Here is a 19,352-nt window from a genome sequence, read left to right on the forward strand (position 1 = left end):
ATTTCAGTGTTGAAAACAATAAAACAATCTTTGTGCAAAACCAGAAGATATTTTACAGTAATTTTGAATGAATCAGGGCACAGCCTTTAAATCTACTCCCTTTTATAAGTACCATATTTCGGTCTGGTGTACATTTGAAAGTCTGCAACTCAGCAAGAATGCTAGTTTAGAATTTTCTCACCAAGAGTTGTGTCACTGTCAGAACCATTGTCAGACTTACACCAATATACCATTATGCTCAGTACCTCACCTATGCAAAAATGTAGAATAAATATGAAAGTACTTTTATAATACTGCAGTTGCATTCATATAGAATGGGGAATGCAAGACAGAAAACCTCTGTAACTAGCCACGCAGATAAAAACAACATTTCATAGAACCACAGAATGGTTTGGGTTGGAAAGTACCCCAAGGTCATCTAGTTCCAAAACGTCAGCCACAGGCAGGGACACCTCACACTAAACCAAGTTGCCCAAGGCCCTGTCCAGACTGGCCTTGAACACTGCCAGGGATGGAGCATTCACATTTGTTGAGACGGCCCCCTGATCAGGCTGCTGCTGCAGGCTCCTGTTCAAGAGCACAAGACAAGCTCTGGTTACTAAGCAGTAGAGCTGCTCCTGGGCAAGCTGATACTGCCCTGCACAACAAGCAGCAAGGGCTCTGGGCAGACCAACCACAGGACAAAAGATAGACACGTATTGAAGGTGATGCTCCCTCCTCAGTTGTCCCTAAGGCATTCAGCCTATGTCTGGCCTGCTTGGTCGCATTATTCAGCTAGTATATCTCTGCCACCATCTCAAATGAGGGTGCAGTTTCAGCGCAATTTTCAAGTTACTGGTCTGAATACAGTAGGCTTGCTTTTTTAGCTTTAGTTTCTTGTTTCTGTTCACTAAGGACAACTTTTCCAGTCTATTTGTGAAAAGGATAAAGCATCATTTCACAGAGGAGGTTGCCCTATCATACTGCAGAAAGTTACTAAGAGATTATCACCACTGTCAATTCAAACCACGTTCTACCTCATGCAGTATTGAAGCTGTTCAGATCTGCACTGCTAGTCTGAACAGCAAAGTTCAGAGCTCCAGTTTCAGACTGTGTGTTAGGTACCTTGATCAAATGGGTTTCTGCAGAAGTGGCACAGTACAAATTCAAAACAAATTAAAATGGATAAATATTCTAAAAAGGGCTCATCCTGAATCTGAATCTCTTACTCTCCTCACCTCCAGTCTTCATCTCTCAGATTCTTGTGGCCTTTCTCATCAGATTCACATTACTTACTACAGTCCTCTCACACACCTCCTGCCTGAATTCAACCCAGAAGAAATGCATTAATATAACAAACTCTGGCTCAGCGATGTCCCCACTGGACCATGCTTTGTATTGGAATCTGCCCCTTTGATGTGGCAGCTGGAAATTTCAGACCAGAAAATAAAACAGATTATCAAGAAAGTAAAATAGCATGTAGTTAACCTTTATAACAGCTTATCAAGCTATGTGGCAACCTTCACAGGCTCACCCTGTTTTCAAATCAGAAACTGAAGATCAGAGTTCCTTTTGGCTAGTGGGCATGATGCTGGACCTATCTGTAAAATCTTCCCATGTGATATATGAGGTCAGGCAGCAAGATTCCTCCTAAAATGTATAGACAAGAACATCCAATTGTAATAATAAAAAGAGCATCAACTATGCCAGCATTGTTTTACAGATTTTCACAGGAGAAAATTGCAATGTGTATTTTGGCTGCTCTGTAACATCTTTCAACAGGAGAGCGAGCTTTGTGGCCATTTTCAGTATTCATTGGACAAATTCTGTCCAAGATTGCTTTAAAACAATAGCAACAAAAATCTAAGACTAGAGTCTGGATAGATTTCTAGTAAGACACAGGATATGAAGTACAAAAGGTATCTTGCTTGCAAACCAGCACCCACAATCAAAATGGAAGGACCATTAGGTGGCTGGAGTTAACATGAAGTAATAAAATTTATTATCTCTCTGGTGATCCTAACAATATCATTCAGACAGAAAATAAGCACATATTTTTTTTATTCTCTTTTATCTGGTGGAATCATAGGGTTTCACTCAATAGTAGTCCTAACTTTTTAGGTCATGCATTTACATCCAAACTGTCTCAAACAGTTTTACTTGATATCAACAGTAGTTTCATGTAACCTAAATCACCATACTATATGTTTTCTGATTAAAAAAATTATCAAAGAGACAAGTCTGGAAACAAAATCCACAGTAAAAACACCACCACAGAAAGCAGTTAGATATACTAATATTTTAACATGATACAGAAAAACAAACACAAACTAGTGCTCTGATTTGAAACTAATACTAAAAGACATCTTGTTCGCAATCAGACAGGTACATTCATGTTGTGACAAAATGTAAAAAAAAAGGGAAGCTTATTAAAGTATTTAGCGATCAAACTATACAATGTGAAATGATGCCTGAAGAATATATTCCTCTCCAGAGTGTTTTTGTTTTCTGACAGCTGCCTAAGTAACCAAGCTGTACACTGAATACACAGAAGATCAAGCATTCATGAGCTTACACTAAAGCCACACTTTGCCATGTACTTTTTACATGACTTTCCTTATGTTGCTTTAGGATTTTATTTTTTATTTAAGCAAGATGGCAGGCAAAAATCAACAGAAGCATTTATAATTTTTAAGGAAATAATAGTCACATTGGTGAGGTACTACTAAGGCAGCTTGTGCCTAGCCCCCAGGACCCGCCATGGTCATGCTCCACCCCCTTCAGGGGCCTAGGTAGTGAGGTATGGGTTTCAGTGCTGCTTTCACTTACACAATGTGTGTACTGCATACACTTGAAAACAAACACACAAAACAGATCTAAAGGACATCTCCAAAAGGAGATCAAAGGTGCCAGCTCTTTTTTACACTGCCACGTTCCGCAGTCAGGGCTCTCAAAAGTTTTCAGTACATTGCCCTCCCTGGGGGCCTCCTCAGCTTGCCTCCTCAGCCATGGCATGCCACTGGGGCTGTCATGGTGGTGACAAGGAGGACCCTGCTCAGGAGATGAGCCCTGCACCCCAGGCCTCACACCGACTCGCAGCACATGTCCCCTGGGGGGTCCTGCTGTCAGCTCATGCTCTGCTCACCGTGCGACATGTCACAGGTGGCCAGTTTGGGCAGTTTAGGTAACTCTCAGGCTGCCAGGCAGTTTCCACAGCAACAGCCATCTTACACAACTGCATGAGGGAAGGCAGCATGTGACACCCACCTCTGAGGCCCACAGCACTCTGGATCAGAGAGACAAGAGCAAAAGGGCTGGAAACGCCAGTGGGAACACTTCCTCTGAATCTCCCTTCCCACCTTCCCCAGCCCACCCCTCCCCTGCTCCTTCCCTCAGTGTATCCACCACACGCACCCCAGGCTGGAGGCAGCCCCACCACCACCAGGCCTAGCCTGTCCACAGGGACACACCTCAGCGCTCCTGTTAACCTTGTCAGCAACTATGTTTGAACACTTGTTTTTAGCCATTTTATGTGTTTCCATGCAATGCTCTTCACCACAACATCTGTGTGTGTCTGTGCCTGGAGCTAGACTTTTCATGGGGAAGAGTAACATGGAACCACCACAGCTTGAAGCCTCACTCAACAGAGTGAGGAGAGAGGTGGTACAGCAAGAGCCCAAGGAGCTGCATGCAGCAGCAACAAACCAGAAATAAAGATAAATCAAGGAGAAGAGTGTGAAAATCAAGGTTCACAGGTGAAAGTGAGAAAGAGTACCTATACTGTGTTTCTTTGAAGTGTTACCCACAGTGTAGTGCAAATACTGGTATAGAGAAAACAAGTGATACCCTTCAGGGACAAGCCAAAAAGCTGAAGATAAACAAAACTGTGTAAATAGGTAGCCACTTTGTTTTAAAAAGAATTGTTCCTAAACGTGACTGACAAGCAAGTGGATTTGTGAAGCACACAGTTTTACACAAACATATGCTTAACCAAGAATTTACTACAATATTAATTTTTTTTCTCAGCCAGTGAGTTATCAAATTCCATAAAGTCCAAATTAGTACTGGAAAATTCACTAGCAAGAATCTGACTGCTGTCATATAACTACCAGCTTTTTTTCCTCTCCGTTGGAATGATGTCAAGGAGCACCCCTTACTGTATGCCCCTTACTGTATGAAGCCATACCAGTGCAGCACAAACAGAACTGGCCCACAGTGCCCGTCTTCACAATTGCCAATCTATGCCATGAGGTGTGATAGAAGAAAAAGCAAGGCTGAAAGGGTTGATGGACTTGGACAAATAAATAATTCTGAGAAGATCATGATGTTTCTTCAACCAGGTTGAGTTAACTAAAAATATACTGAATTGTTCACTCTGCCGTTCCAGCTGGGCAGCTGCTGACTCAGCTTTTACAGCAAATTTTAAAAGTGATGTGTCTTCAGGATAAATTTGCTCACAATTATCTTGTGAGATTAAGCCGTCACAGATTATAAAGAGAGTTAATCACTGAAGTATTTAAATACATATTTGTTCTGCTGTATTTTTTTAAGCCAGCTTGATGTGCAGGAAGGACATTTCCTCATTTCCCACTTCAATTCTGGGGTCACCTAAAATAAGCCAGAAATTTGGTATCTGATACAAAACAAACCGCAAGCCTGAAACAAAACAGGAGTATTGTATTCTGTATTCATATGGCACTATGATTTGACCTGTCTCAGACAGTAGTACACAATCCCTGCAGTACTGATGAAGGAAAGCTCTTTATATAAACTGACTTTTCCTTATATTTCATACTTTAACTTCTAAATAGTTCTATGCCTAATATATCTGTCCAGTTGAACAATCAACACACAAGCAAGGCCCCAGCATCATTGGCAGAACAGTAGCCAGCCGAGATCAGATCTCAGGAAGGCAAAACAGATAGAAACTTGCTGCTGGAGAATTCGAATCATACTGGCTCCAGTCCTGCAACTGAACCCACTGTTTCACTTCTTTAAATGATGTATCTACAGTCAGTTTGAAGCACCCCTCCACTGCTTCTTAAGCAAAATGCTATTTAAGAGCTGGATGAGACCCTGACCATAACAAAGCCTTTAAGAACAGAGAAATTAGTTTTAAAGACCATAGAATTTCACCTATCTTTACATTTAGACTTCTTTGTTTACAGTCCAATGCTATTTATCCTAATAATAGAAATGTTTATGCATTTGCTAATCAAGTACAAGCTTCTGAAATTTTACCTATTTCTGCCTTTGCCCCAATTAAACATTGATCTGATCTACAGACCTTCAGTACTGCTGAGCTCTTAAACAGTTGTTGTAGTCTATCCCTTGAAGTCACTTCATTTTACACTGTGTAAAAACTAAACAATTTTTACAGCATTTTACTAAAGGTAAAATTACATACAAAACCTTAGGAAAAGAACTAGAAGGCTAATGAAGCGATTGTTTTAGAAAGGGTATATCACTATTAAGAATGGAAACATTTGCAGTGCTGACTGTTACTTAGGTTGTTTTTAAAGAAGAAAGAGGAAACAATGTATGTTAAAAAGGATAGTATTGCGAAAGGCGGGTCACTATGAGAAAGCAGCTAATGGCAGAAGTAGATAGGAAAGGCAAAAGAACATACTCCTTTTGCATTTACTGATCTTTGTTTCTCTACTTCGTCCATAAAATATGCTCACTGGTAGACCCTTTACACTAGTGGAATGAGATCAATCTAACATAAAACAGAAGTGCATTTAGTATTTTAAACAGTAATTGACTTTGAGATCATTTGGGAAAAATGAACTAAATTTCATTAAAGAAGATAATATCTTTAACCAAGAACCCACCGAAATGAGGGACTGACATGGGCAGTAAGTATGCACACCACAGATAACAAGCACCTTTGTAGGAGGAAAATTGATTTTCTGCTTCTCTGAAGCCTAGCAAACAGTTTTCTACCACATGCTTTGTTCCCAAATCACTCCCAAACCAACAACCATGTTTGGCAGATTCACCTTTTTTTTTTTATTATTTTTTGTTTTTAAAAAGAAAACAAAACCAAACCATAAATCAGACATCTTTCAAACTTAGTATCATCAGGGCTCTAAAAGCAGAGCAGCTGGTAGATACTTTGCTAGGAAGTCTCCCTTCATCCCCTTCATAACAGAAGCAATTTCTAAAGATATTGTCAAGCATAATGTGATGATTAGAAATGATTGACTTTCTGCCTTCATACAATTTACTCGCTCCTGATTTATCACTTATGCAACCTTCTATGTATAATAAGGGTAGACAGATCCAGTAGACGATTGACAAAACACCATTTCTTTTCTATTTGCTGAGCTAGCCTTTTTGTAAGAACTATGCCACTAATATATAGTTGAAGCATGCTGGCATAAGTTCTCGCTTGTCTCTTCATGTGCTGTGTAGGTGCTTGTTATATTTAAGGCAGATTACTGTCTATAGGAAAAATAACTCATTTGGATCCAGTAGAAATGCACTGAGGTATACAGCACACTTGCCAGAGAGATTAGTGTAGACCTTAGTAATAAGATTCACCTCAACTCTAGGGTTAAGCTTCAGCTCACCCTCACTGTAGACAGACCAAGAAAGCTGCAGCAGCCGAAGGCACCCACATTTCCCTGTGCCAAGGCCAGCATACACTAAAAGAAGCACACTGCCCAGACAAAACCAGTTAGCCCCTTGGGTAACCCCATTAGCTATCTCTGCCAAGGTTTAGGCAATGTCTCTAAGCTGCTGTTAAGACTGCTTAGCTAGGTAAAACTAACAAGAGGAGACAGTGACAAACCTCAAGTGCCTGCCCCTCAAGTGAACCTCATATGAGTGGGACAGGGGCCCAAGCAGATACCAACTGGTGAACCCCAGAGGAACTGGGGATGCCCAGGCCAACATGTTGCCAGTACTCTATATCAGTTGGTAATACATCCCAGGATTTCACCCCAAAACTAATATTAAATATGCATATATACATATCACTTCTCACTTTGCAAAAGACAAAATCATTCTCAGTCTTACCTGCAACATTATGTTCTGATTTATTATTCATAAACCGCTGAAAAAAAAGTAGAGCTAGGGCAAGACAGAAGTACCTTTCCTCCAGGCAACCACTACTAGAAGAGCCTCTTACTCAGGCAGGCAGAATTTAAACCTTCCCTCCCAAAAAAACCCTTCTCACAGAAATCAGCTACACAGCTGCCAGTCACAAAGGTGTTAACCCTTCCTCTAGCACAGCTGATTCTGCAAGCACGAATTCACCTTCATCTCCTTCTCCCTTCAGTGAATGGTAACTGTATTTGAAATAGTCATTATTTCCCAGGTATGAATTGAGGCACCCATAGCATAATTTCATCATTTGGGTTGAACCCAAAACACATCTCAAGCTGCCTGATTAAGCAGTCCCAAAAGTTGCTAAGCCAGTCTTGGATCCAAAGTCATTTTCTCAGCAAGATACATTTAAAGCGAAGATGCTAAATGGGATTAAAGCAAGTAAAACATCGTCAAATACACTCTGTAGGTGCTCCATACCTCTTAAAGAAATTTGATTCCTGTAAGTGTGCGGGGACACCAATTTGCTGTGCTTTAACAGTAATTTGAGCTGAGAACAGAGAATGAAGTTTCTTAAGTTGTGTACTCCCTGTGACATGAACATGCTTACCTAATGTAAAGTTAAAAATTAGGAAAGCTGCAAATTCCCCCTAGTAGAAGTTATTAAAATGAAATAGTCTTTAAATAACAACAATGCTTTGTTGCTTGGAGAATTTAAAACTTGTCAAATCACCAAAGTCAATATTTAGCAACCTTCTACTGGCAGGAAATTTATCTAGAAGAGAAAGAGACTATTTCTGGCTACAGTGACTGAATATTTATTCCATTTATATTAAACCAATTCAGTTGTATTGAAGCAGTGACAAGCATATCATTTTGTGATACTGAAAACAAATGGTAAAAGACAGAGATGTTCAGGTCATGTGTTGATTATGCATGTTTTCATGTGCTGTCACCTGCAGTAGTATAAACTGCTGCAGGCCAGCCTGTCCTCAGCTGCACCTATGCAAATCCTGCTGAAAACTAACAGATTTGGACAAGTTCATCCAAAGATGTAGTTTAAGAAAGAAATAAATGGGGGCATAATTTAGCCTGTGGTGCTCCTACTAACAGCAATAGAGTTGGAAAGAAACCTTGACTTTCAGATCTTAGGTGATGTTTACAGGGCTAACAGGGATCAGGGAAAGTTTTGTATACATAATCAGAGCACACCAGACAAAACCCCATGACAAAATAAAAAGCCCTTATTGAGTCATTGACACCTTTACAGATGTAGCCTAACTAGGTTTTAATAGGCATGATAGATTTTTTTTCTCAAGAGACCTAATTTGCGAAGGCAAAACTACAGTCTTATGCAGTCATCTCCTGTCCATGACAACATACCATACTCATCTCTTTCTAGAAACTACTTTTATTCAGATCATGATTATTAAAAACCTGAAAATTGTTCATGCCACAAAAATAGAAATTAGATATCTCATTAAAAACTCTTAAAATTAACTAATCTTAATGATGACACCACTAAATTCAAAGTAAGGTTCTTCATGGTGAAACAGCCCATGCGCTGCTTGTGAACTGTAGCCATGTCACACAAAAATACAGCAAAAAGAAGGTAATGAAGAATATTATGTAATCGATCATTGAGGAAGCCATGGCATTCCTGGCAGATTACTATTACTAGGGAGAAACATTACACTTAGATTAAGGTAAATCAATATAGGACTAATCAGAAAACCATTGGCTTATATTGATTTGGTGCTGGGAGCTGAGGTTAAGAACACTGTAGTGCTTAATCTACGAGCACTTGAAAATGAACTGGGTAGCATTAAAATTTCCAGAGAATTTTGTAAAGAAACTAGTCATAAATTGGCCTTTACACCAAAGTATAGTAACTATGCTAGTTTTATTTCAGATTAAAAAAGAACAAAAATAAAGGAGAAGAAAAACAAAAAATACCCTCAAAAAAAAAGACACCACAAAACCCAAACAACAAAAATCCCCAACCAGCAGCTGACCAAACAGAATTTCTTCAGCTGATCTAACCCACCACTTGTATCTGCCATTGGCAAATCAACAGAGATTATGAACTCCAAAAGAGGTGGCGATGAGCAGCTGGAGACAGTAATCTCTGGGATCTGAAAGAGGATATAAACCACAGTCTCACCCTCTCATTTTTGCTTATTGCTCTGAGAGCACAGCGGCTACAGAGCAAGTTTTTCAATCCTGTCCTGGCTTGTGAAGTAGCATTTACTCAATTCTCTCTTTGGAAATGTGCCTAGAAACTGCGTGCATGTGAACTGCCTCAGGGAGATGAGCAGGTCTTTGCCAAGGTATCTCTAAAGAAAGCCAGGCTGTCTGTTCTGTCTCTTACACATGAAGCTGACAGTACCTCTTACAGTTAGCATATTCAAAGGCTTCCACGATAAGACCTATTTTTAGTTGTTTATAACTTTGCCAGTGTTGACCATTCCTAGGATTTTCCAGTGCTTGTGTCAAGCTGAAAGACTTTGGAAAGCATCAGCTTAAAGAGATGGGCCAATTTCAAGAAAGATGCAAACAAATAATACTTTACCATCAAAAAGAAAAAAAAATAATTTAAAACTTTTAACACCTTCAAACTAAAGAGCAAGGAATTGAAATTTGGCAGAGGGAAAGCATCACTGCAGTGTCATGGTGTAAAAATTCTCCCAAATTTGGTTAAGATATGAGCTTCCAGAGTTTCAGTTCCCACGTGAACAGTCGAGGCTTTTGGTACAGCCTGACAGTAAAGTGCATTGAATATGCAATTTCTAGCCTGAACTAAAGAAACATTTTTTCTGTAATTGCACAATTGCCATGAGTAATTTAACACCACGCTCGAGAAACAAGAAGAAGAAATTCTTCCTCCCATGTTTCTGTAGCTTTGGCACTGAAGAAAATAGCTGTGTAATTCAGAAGAAAAGAGCTGGGAAGAACTGGGCAAGACAGAAAGATAAAAAGACTTGACAGTGACAGGGAGAATACAAAAAGAAAAAATGCTCAAGAAAATAGAGAATAGAATAGAACAGAATTTAGAAGAGAAGAAATAAAAACAAGCTGTGGGGGAGAGAATGGACTGAAGACAGGATAGGTAGAAACACAGCAACGGACTAGGGCAGGAAATGTAGTGACAAGGTCACATGGGGACAGTTCAGGAAATTGTCATCAGAACAGATGATATCCTAGACAGACATGCTAATATATGCAGATTATTGGAACTTTGTTATTTATGTAAGAATCTGCAATGCTTTGCATCCTTTCTTTCTGGCACATTTCAGGATTTGTGTCCAATCCAATTTGTCTAAAGAGTTTCATTGTGTTCAGTCTCACCTGCAAACGACCTGTAGTAAGGAAGAGATCAATAGCTCAGTAGCATCTCCTTTTGATTGATTGCCCACAATCATAAAAGGTATTTTGTGTTTTTTTAAGGATTATAAAAGCAGGCAGCCTCTTGGCAGATATTTATTCCCAGTAAGGGGCATTAAATTGTGTAATAGCAGTCTTTTGCTCTGTTGTTCTCAGCAGGCTCCAGTTTCTCCCTCCTCATGTAGATGTAATTCATTGTCCACTGGCGAATATTGGCATGACTTGGTAGACTTGAGCACAGTTGTTCAGTATTAAATGAAAGAAAAATACATTCTATAATTTACAGGTTTCCAAAATTTGAAGTGTCTGACCCAGGTACACAACAACCTAAGAAGGGCTCTTTTCCTTTTCTGTTTTCTGCCAGAATGTGCAGGAAGGGAAGCCTTTCCAGCACTATACTGAAAACCTTGAGCTTCTAATCAGAAATCAGAGGCAAGGCCATGAAATGTACGAGAATTTATTAATTCCTGAGTTATATGTAGAAAGTGATTGTTTTGTATAGTATGACGGAGGAATGGAAGGGTAAAATTTGCCAGTTGCAGTTATCAAGGCAATGCAGACTTCACCAGAACCATAATATAATTAAGCTTTCTCTGATCAAAGCAAGTTGTGCTTTTGCTTTTGAACTCATCCTGAAAAGCTCAGTCAGCATTTTGCTACTGTAAAACTGAAGCCCTCAACCTTTGAAGTTATTAAAGATTTTAGAGCATTTTTTTACAATGAAAAAATCAAAGTTTAGCTAACTCTAAGTACATTATACTTGAAGTAACCATTTCCTCTAAAATATTAACTATTTCACTTCCTGTTCTAAAGCATTTCCTGATGTTACTTACTTCATCTTACTTACTTACTTACTAACAGTTAAGCAATAACTGCATCACATTGTAGCTTTTAGTGGTTCTTGTCAACATAATTCAGTCCACACAGAGCATTTTGGGAGGTACAAATTTCCACCCTCCAGCTGACTGCAGAATTAGCTAATACACGTGATTATTTTATTTCAGAGACATCCAGGTCTACCCTACCCTTAAGGAAAGGATGCCTGGAATATTAGGTAGGTCATTTCTGCTACAAAGTCTAAAGATAACTGCAGTGCAGCGACAAGCAGCAACACTGTCAGCCACAGCTAAACATAAACATTATGATTGCTCTTGTGCCCTAGGTAGGAAAGCAGTATATTAGAGTATATTCTCTGGCCTTGGCCAAATAAGAGACTGTAAAGATTACTGTTCTTTAATTACAAGTCCATCTCCATAGTTGCAAGATAACTTTCCATAACTTTACATAAAATCAGCCCTTCCCCATTTCCTCATGGACAATGGATACAGTAAGGACAAAAGGCCTTTTCATTTCTGTTGCCTGATTATGGATGAAAATCAAATACATCTCAGATTAAATTACAGATTTGAATTCCATGGGAGTAAAACTTTAGGATTTTCCCAGCCAAAATGCTCTTGGAACTATGGATAACTTTCACCACTTTGCCATCCTCAAGTGGAGTCCACAGAGGTTACCAGTAGCTATATGGGACTCTGGCAACCTCCACAGCTATTTCTGCACACTCTGCACTGTCTCCTTTGATGTTCATAAAGACTTGATTGTTTACTTTTCCCTCATACCTACCTTGTAATTTTTTAGCCAGTTCTTAATCCAAGCCATTTACTGTGCTTCCAGCAGCCATCATTCAACAGCTGTTCAGCTGCAAAGAAATTATCAAGATTTCAGCGGCATCCTTTAAAATTCATTGACGATTCTGCGTGTGAGAAACAGAAGGTTTATGTGAGGCTTTAAACCTATTTTTAATGGACTTGGCCAGGTAGCTGTTTATACTGACAACAGTAAAATATAATACACACATTTGACAACATGGGACAAGAGCTGGTTGCTTTTTTACAGCTAACAGTCACTGCATATTCTCTTCCACATTTACTGGCTGTGGTTTTCTCTCATTTTCCCTTCCTCAAAGTAAAGAAAAAAAAGATAAAAGGGAAATCAGCATAAAAGCAGCTCTGTTCCTTACCTCTGAGGTCTTCTCTAGTGGAGGTGATTTGTATTCACTTTCCCAGGACCTATGCTCTGTTTAGACACAATTATTGCTGATGAATTCTAACAGGTAACATCAAGACTCTGTACAGAATTCAACCCCTTTAACTAGCCTTTCAAATAGACACAATGCCATTCATGGGTAGCCAGGGGTTGAAGTGCTGTTGCTACTGCTTGCTTATTTTAAAGATTATATATTTGAGACGGGGGCAAGAGAGCCTCTGTTTCATTGATCACCTTTTGCAGTGAATGACTGAGTAAAATAAAATGGGTGTATAGAACATCATACCTTCCCCATATGCCTGACACTGCATGTGTGCATCATCCTTGTAAGCTGCACTACGTTAATTATGCTAGGTTTACTAGGTACACACAGGTGTGCCTTGTTACTGAAAAATCAAGCTTCCACTGTAAAACAGTTTCTCCTGGGAATAAAGTCATTTCAGAAAGCTTAAATACAAACTGTGCTAACTAACAAGTGTTCTTGATATACAAAGCATTTTAATGCTATAGAGTCTTTAAGGTTGCCTGAGTCATTAATTTGACTGTAGTAAATGCCACACACTGCCTGGAAGCAAGGATCTTTTAGTTGCATAGGTCCACAATGGAAAATAAAGACAATTAAACTGCATCTCATAAATTATAGGTTGAAGACAGTATACAAAAGTCTTAGAATTTGCCTTCAAATGACTGCCAAAAAGGAGCTGCATTTGTCTTGGACATCTGTCAGCTTTTGTTCCTCATTCCACAGCTTTAAACATTAAATTGCTCTTACATTGACTCACTATTTAGCTTTAAACTTCATACCCAGGAGTCTTCTGGGAATATCTGATCACACAAAGAGAGTTTTCACAAATGGTAGCATTGTATTACACACTGGCTTCACAGATTCCAGATTTTCAGCTCTCAGCCAACGAAGCACTTCTAGAAACCTCCAAATGTTACCCCAGATGTACAAGTAAAATTTTTTCTTGGTTGCTTCTTGAAGTTGATACAGATTTTTCCCAGGACATTTTTGAGACAAGTTATTGGATTTAAATAACTTCTTAAGCTGAACTGATTTTGTAGATATTTTTCCATTACCATCAGTATCAGGAGTTAAAACTATAGTGAAGAAAAACAATTTATTCTGCTTCATTTATTATCAGCTAGCAAGTTTTCCATTTTATCGTGCTTCTGACATCTTCCTTGTTATTATGTTTTTGCAGTCTGTTTCCAAAACCTTTTAAACATTTTGTTTATCTTAAAACATAATTCATTCAGCACAATAATTGTATTTAACAAAACAGGACAATTTCTGATTTGAATTATTTATAAATCATATTACTTTAAAGCCATACATTCTGGAATATATTCCAGACCACTCACAGCTGCGACAGGGGTCCTAGTTCGACTGAAGTTTGCATATTGCAGTTACTGGTATTCTGAAAGATATTCAAGAATGAGAAGTTGCTTTTTCTGGGCAGCATTTGCAAAGGCATCTTAGTGACTTCATGACTAAATACCCTTTTTCAAATCAAATGGGCACTTACCTAGGAGCATGATTTTGAGTGTACAGCCAGCTTTTGGTGCACAGACCTGCAGTCCTTTTGATCATGCAGGAAATCATTGCATGATTTTGAAAAGTCCATTAGATTCTTCAGCTCATCTTTAAGCATCTAAATGCATTCAAAACCTGGCTTAAAGTCATAACCACTAGGGAGACTTGGTTTATAAGCTTCTTTGATTCTTGCTGTAACTTCTGAATATTTTACCTACTACCTACTTTATGATATAGTAGAGTAAAACAATACCTTTCATGCAGCATACCTATGATTATATGGAACAATATGAAAGCCAGCTTAAGTCAGTGTAAGCCATTTCATGGACTTCAACAGGTTTTGGATCTGGCCACAGCTGGCAAGAAACTTTGTTGATTACTTTTAACAGAGGCACTTTTCATCTATTTAATTATTCCTGACAATAGCCTTTAAAAGGATTTATTTTATACACAATGCACAGATAAATTATACTGATAAATCATAACACGACACCATTATTCCCTAGGAAAATGGTCATGCTTTTGTTTTATTTTCTAGATGTTTAATGCAACTAATCCTCCATTTTCCCTGAAAGGACAAACCTATGTGTATAATAGTTTCCAGCAAAGATCAAAAGAGAATTTAATATCATGGCTTATCAATAAGAAAATCTTTCATTTTCCCAACTAATGTTTATATTCATAGGTTGGAAACTGAGATAAACTCCCACAGAAGAATAGAAAGGCATTAATTCTCCTGTGAAGGCTGCAGTCTGCATGCACTTAGAAGGAAAGCAGCTCCTGCCAGACTGCTTGCTCCCTGACGAGATGGTGGGCAGAAAATTAGGACAGTTTTAGTGCTACTTCTTCTGCACCAATGCACCAGTTAGCACAGTGAATTCTTCCACCAAATAAAGGGGGAACAGGACTGAAGTGTGACTTCCTGATTTGAGATAGCCAGAAAGGTGCTACTCCAGTCCCAGCACTCTCATGCAAACGACATCACAGCTGCTCTTCAGTTTGCTTTTCTGAAAAAAAAGAAGAATCTTTACCTCATGCAATATATAGGGATTTGATGGTAAAAAACATAGAAATTATCAATGTTACAAGCTGTAGCAGTTCTATCAAATATAATTTGCCATTAGTCCAGGAGGTGATAGGAATCCTAACCTTACAGGATCACATCTTCAAATAATTCAGCCATCTGATCAAGCATGCCATGAATATCAACCTACTAAAACCAATCATTTATGTTTGATGACAGTCTAGGTACAGTATGTGATATAAGTGAGGAATATATATATTAAGATGTCCTCAACCTGAATTCATTAACAAATTCAGAGCATAATTAATTACTAGCCAAGGTTATGTCTCCAAGAATGACTAAGTATGATTGGCAGGACTGCTCTGATTAAATAAATGTCCATCCTAAAAGGAGTTGTGAGAAATAAGGAATGTGCAGAATCCCAGAGAGAATGACGCAAATTTATCATGTCTATACTTGCAGAACCATCAGCCTGGAATAAGAAAATACATATGACTACAGTTTTCTAATGAAAACTGCATTATATGAGAATGAGATTTATTATGTTGATAAGAATTCTTATGTATTCATTTTGGCTAACTGGGAAGAGTCAGAGAAGTAGAACTGTTTTGCAGTCATTTTATAGCATAAAAGGCAAGTACTGGGATAGGATGATCTTTGATTGGTAACACTGCAAAGAAAGTAAACACCTTTTCAATTGTAAGCATGTAATTAATCCCAAACCTTTTCACTGGAATGCTTGGAGCTGTGCTTACGACTTCAGTGCAACTCACGGTTCATTACTCAGACAAGCGAAGATAGCCTCAACAGTCTGTTTCAAGGAAAGAAATCTCCAAGAATGTCATTTTGATTTCCAACCCACCTCCATCCAAAAGAAAATGTCTGATGTGAAAGCACATTTCTTTCACCTACAAGAGGCAAAGGAAATGTGTTCACATCTCCTGGCCCGCAGGCTTGTGCCATGCCACCACAAGTAAGTAGTATCTATAAAACTTTTCCAATGATATGTGGAGCATGAATTCCGTGTTCTCCAAAACACCAAAATTATAGTAGAGAAAAACAAAATACATTTATACTTGAGCTCCCCGCAGGGTTTTTTATTGGAAGACAAAGGCTTGGCTGCAGTAGAATCCTGTGCCTAAAATCTAGAAAAGGAATGTGGGATTTCTTCCCTCTGGGGTTAGTCTTGTTTATTTTACAAGGCTGACATCTCAAAAAAGTGACTTATGCTCCAAAGCCATGTATGAGTAATTTATATTATTTAGTATAATTTTAAAAACAGATCACTGAAATTCTGACTCAGTGAAACACTAGAATACGGGCTTGAATGCCACTGTGGATAGATGGCCTTTCCTAAAACTAAGTTGGGCACATGAGCAGGCAGTGGCATGAAGAAGCGACTTTTATCAAATCATCTTATTCATTTGGCAGGCCTGTTTTGTCCAAGTGTGAAAGTCAAAGGAAAGGAGGAAAGGAACAGCTACAGAATACTGGTGCTGTGTCCCAGAAGGCAAATTATGAGGTAAGAGTTACAAAGGAGCTCCCAGTACTTAATATTTTAACTAAAAGTCTAGAAGAAAGGCAGAAAAGTTGTGCTGATAAATTTTTCGCACAATACTTTTCTAAATTTCTTATTCTAACCTTATGCGTCAACGTAACAATATTGCCTCTCTTGTCAAAGCTCAGAGGGGGGGAAAGGCATAGAAAAGGAAAAGCTGAAGGGACAACAGTGAAAGAGTAAACATGAGTAAGAGAAATGCAACTTGACAGGCAAGTTTCAGGCTTTTATTTTATTTTATTTTATCTTTTGTTTTATCTTTTATCTTTTATCTGTTGTTTTATTTTAGTGTTATTTTATTTTTTTCTTTCTCCTAAAGATAACTGCAATCTCCTAGGGTACAGCAGTGTTCAGATTTTAACCCAATAGTGCTTACAATATAGGCATCATTGTCTCTCAATTTTCATTTTGGTTCCATTAATCCTTACAAAACCTCCATGTTACAGTCTTCTCACCCCTCACTCCAGGTTTCTGGTTATTTCCATCAAGACTGCCAGCCTTTCACAACTAGTGAATTCTGATGAATGTAAGGTAATTTAGCAATTAGGAGGAGCCAAAGGCAGCAATATCTGCATTTCCTCTGCCCTGTACAGCTTTCTTACTGTAGCCAAACATGACTTCTAACGACTCGCTGTGTCTTGTTTGCTGAGATCTCACTTCAGGAAGACCTATTTTGTCAAGACTACTTCTTCCTGCAAATGGAATGGATATAACCAGGCTTCTTATCTTTTCTTAGTTACATTTTGAAGGACATTCACATTTCTCCTTGAAATAAAACAAAAATAGAAGCCCTACTGCTGCAGCTAAGCCACAGAGCCAAATTATACCAGGGAAGAAAATGTGACAAGGGCAACTAGAAAAAGGACCAGTTCTTCAAGGTGTGTATTTTATAGGATAAGTCAATTAGTACATAAGAATCAGTGTTTCACAGTGGCCTAAAAATGAAAAGTCCAAATTGTTTTCTCATCTATAATTTAAAAACATATGGACACACAAAGTGAGCCAATTCCCAGCCAGCTGCAGCTATACAATTTTCAAAGGTAAACTGAGATCATACTTAACATTAGCCACAACCCCACTCCTTCTTGTGATCAAAAAGAGCAAGATGCTTTTAAACCAAACCTTTGCCAAGTGCTTTTCCAGCCATCCCTAAACGTCTTTTCCACTCCATCACTATTTTGGCACTTCTTCAAAATGCTTTAAATTTACTTCTGCCATTTCCCATATTACTTGAGGGGCATGAGATAATTGCTTCTAACATTATGTCATAATTTTATGTTAAAATTATTGTCATAAAATTATGAGATAGCAATTTCAGCTTCCAATGTATCCATTGTCTGCAGCACTGTTTACAGTCCTTCACACACACAGGGCTGTACATGTTCTCTCATAGTTATTGTCATGCAGAAGTGTATGGATCTGAACCTGGATTCATTCAGTTGCATTTTTCAAGTTAGCCAAAGCAGAAGTTCTGAAATTCAGCTGGTTTACTCTTTATGTAACATTACTACAGAAGACAAATAATACCCGTTCAGCACAAACGGACTGCTGCAAAAACTTGTCAGTAATTTAAAAACTTATCAGGACCTGCAAAGGGTTCTACACCGGGTCAGCGTTTTACCAAATTTGCAGTTCTAAGAGTGTGCAACTGGAATTTATTAGATTGTTAAAAACCAGCTCAACTCTGCAAGCTACAGACTATCTCGACAGAATTAGAGTCTCCTGAGTGGGGAGGTTTCATAAACAGTTGAAAAGTCTAGAAATTATCATAAACAAAATGCATAAGGTGGTAGTGGAGACAGTGGAATTGAATGGAATAGAGTTTAACCCAGTGTCTGTCAAGATTTAATAGTACAAGAATCATAGAAGGCCCAAATATTCCCCATTTATCAAATGCTTCAAAGTCCATGCTAGGCACCTTAGGGAATCAGCACTAAATCTGAGTAGGAATGAAGGGACACCCTGCCCAGCTGCATCTTGGTCAGATGCTGTGCTCAGATGCACACACATTCAAATTTCTCCACACAGCTGACAGTTGTGCATACCTCATCTGCTCGCACCCCCATGGATCATGAGGCCATGTATCATTCTATCTTCCTTCTACACTTTAATAAAACCTCTAAATCCATCAAGATCCACTGAAGTTATTCACATCTAACACCTCACCTTCCTAGAGCCTGCAGCTCCCTTTTAAGATTCAACAAGTTTTGGCAGCATTGCCAAAAGGAATTGACCTATATGAACATGCAGCTTTAAATTAAGATCATCTAAACTTCATTATATGCAGTACCCTTGAAGGCTTGGCTGAATGAAGAATTTACAATAATAGCTCAGCACAATTATTACACCAGTCCCAAATCTGTTGTTCTGAATTTCATCCATAACCTTCAATTTGGGTTTCACACATGTAACGGACACCATTGCAGAATTGGCATTTCAGTTCTGTTTTGCATACAATTTTGTTCAGCATTCTCAATTCCAGCTGCCACTTGAGCTACATCATATCTTTGTGACAACTTTCTCTTAAGCCATTGGCTCTTGGCAATGCACAGTAGATCAAAATCATCGCTATTAATATTTTACCATAGTAGCTCTATTCCAATACAGCTCTGTAATTCCACCTCCCTCTCAGCACTGGTGTGTTCTGAACTCAAAAATCAACCTCAGCTGATTAAAATATTTCAAAAATTGCATCACATTTTTAAAGAATCTTGTGCTGTATTTGAGTAAAAGGCACAATGGTCAGAGTAAAGTACTGCAGTTCCTAGAAT

At 38.6% G+C, this 19,352-nt stretch overlaps 1 long non-coding RNA gene across 1 annotated transcript in view; it reads right to left on the minus strand.

The window, feature by feature from the left end:
- The window catches only part of LOC136010954 (uncharacterized), a 55,859-nt gene extending 48,772 nt beyond the window's left edge, over positions 1-7,087 (minus strand). The window contains exon 1 of the long non-coding RNA XR_010611104.1: positions 7,003-7,087. This is a non-coding gene — a long non-coding RNA (uncharacterized LOC136010954). The remainder of the gene's footprint in view (positions 1-7,002) is intronic.
- Positions 7,088-19,352: the final 12,265 nt, after the last annotated feature.

This window comes from Lathamus discolor, chromosome 3 (assembly GCF_037157495.1).
Source record: "Lathamus discolor isolate bLatDis1 chromosome 3, bLatDis1.hap1, whole genome shotgun sequence".
Classification (NCBI taxonomy): Eukaryota; Metazoa; Chordata; class Aves; order Psittaciformes; family Psittacidae; genus Lathamus; species Lathamus discolor.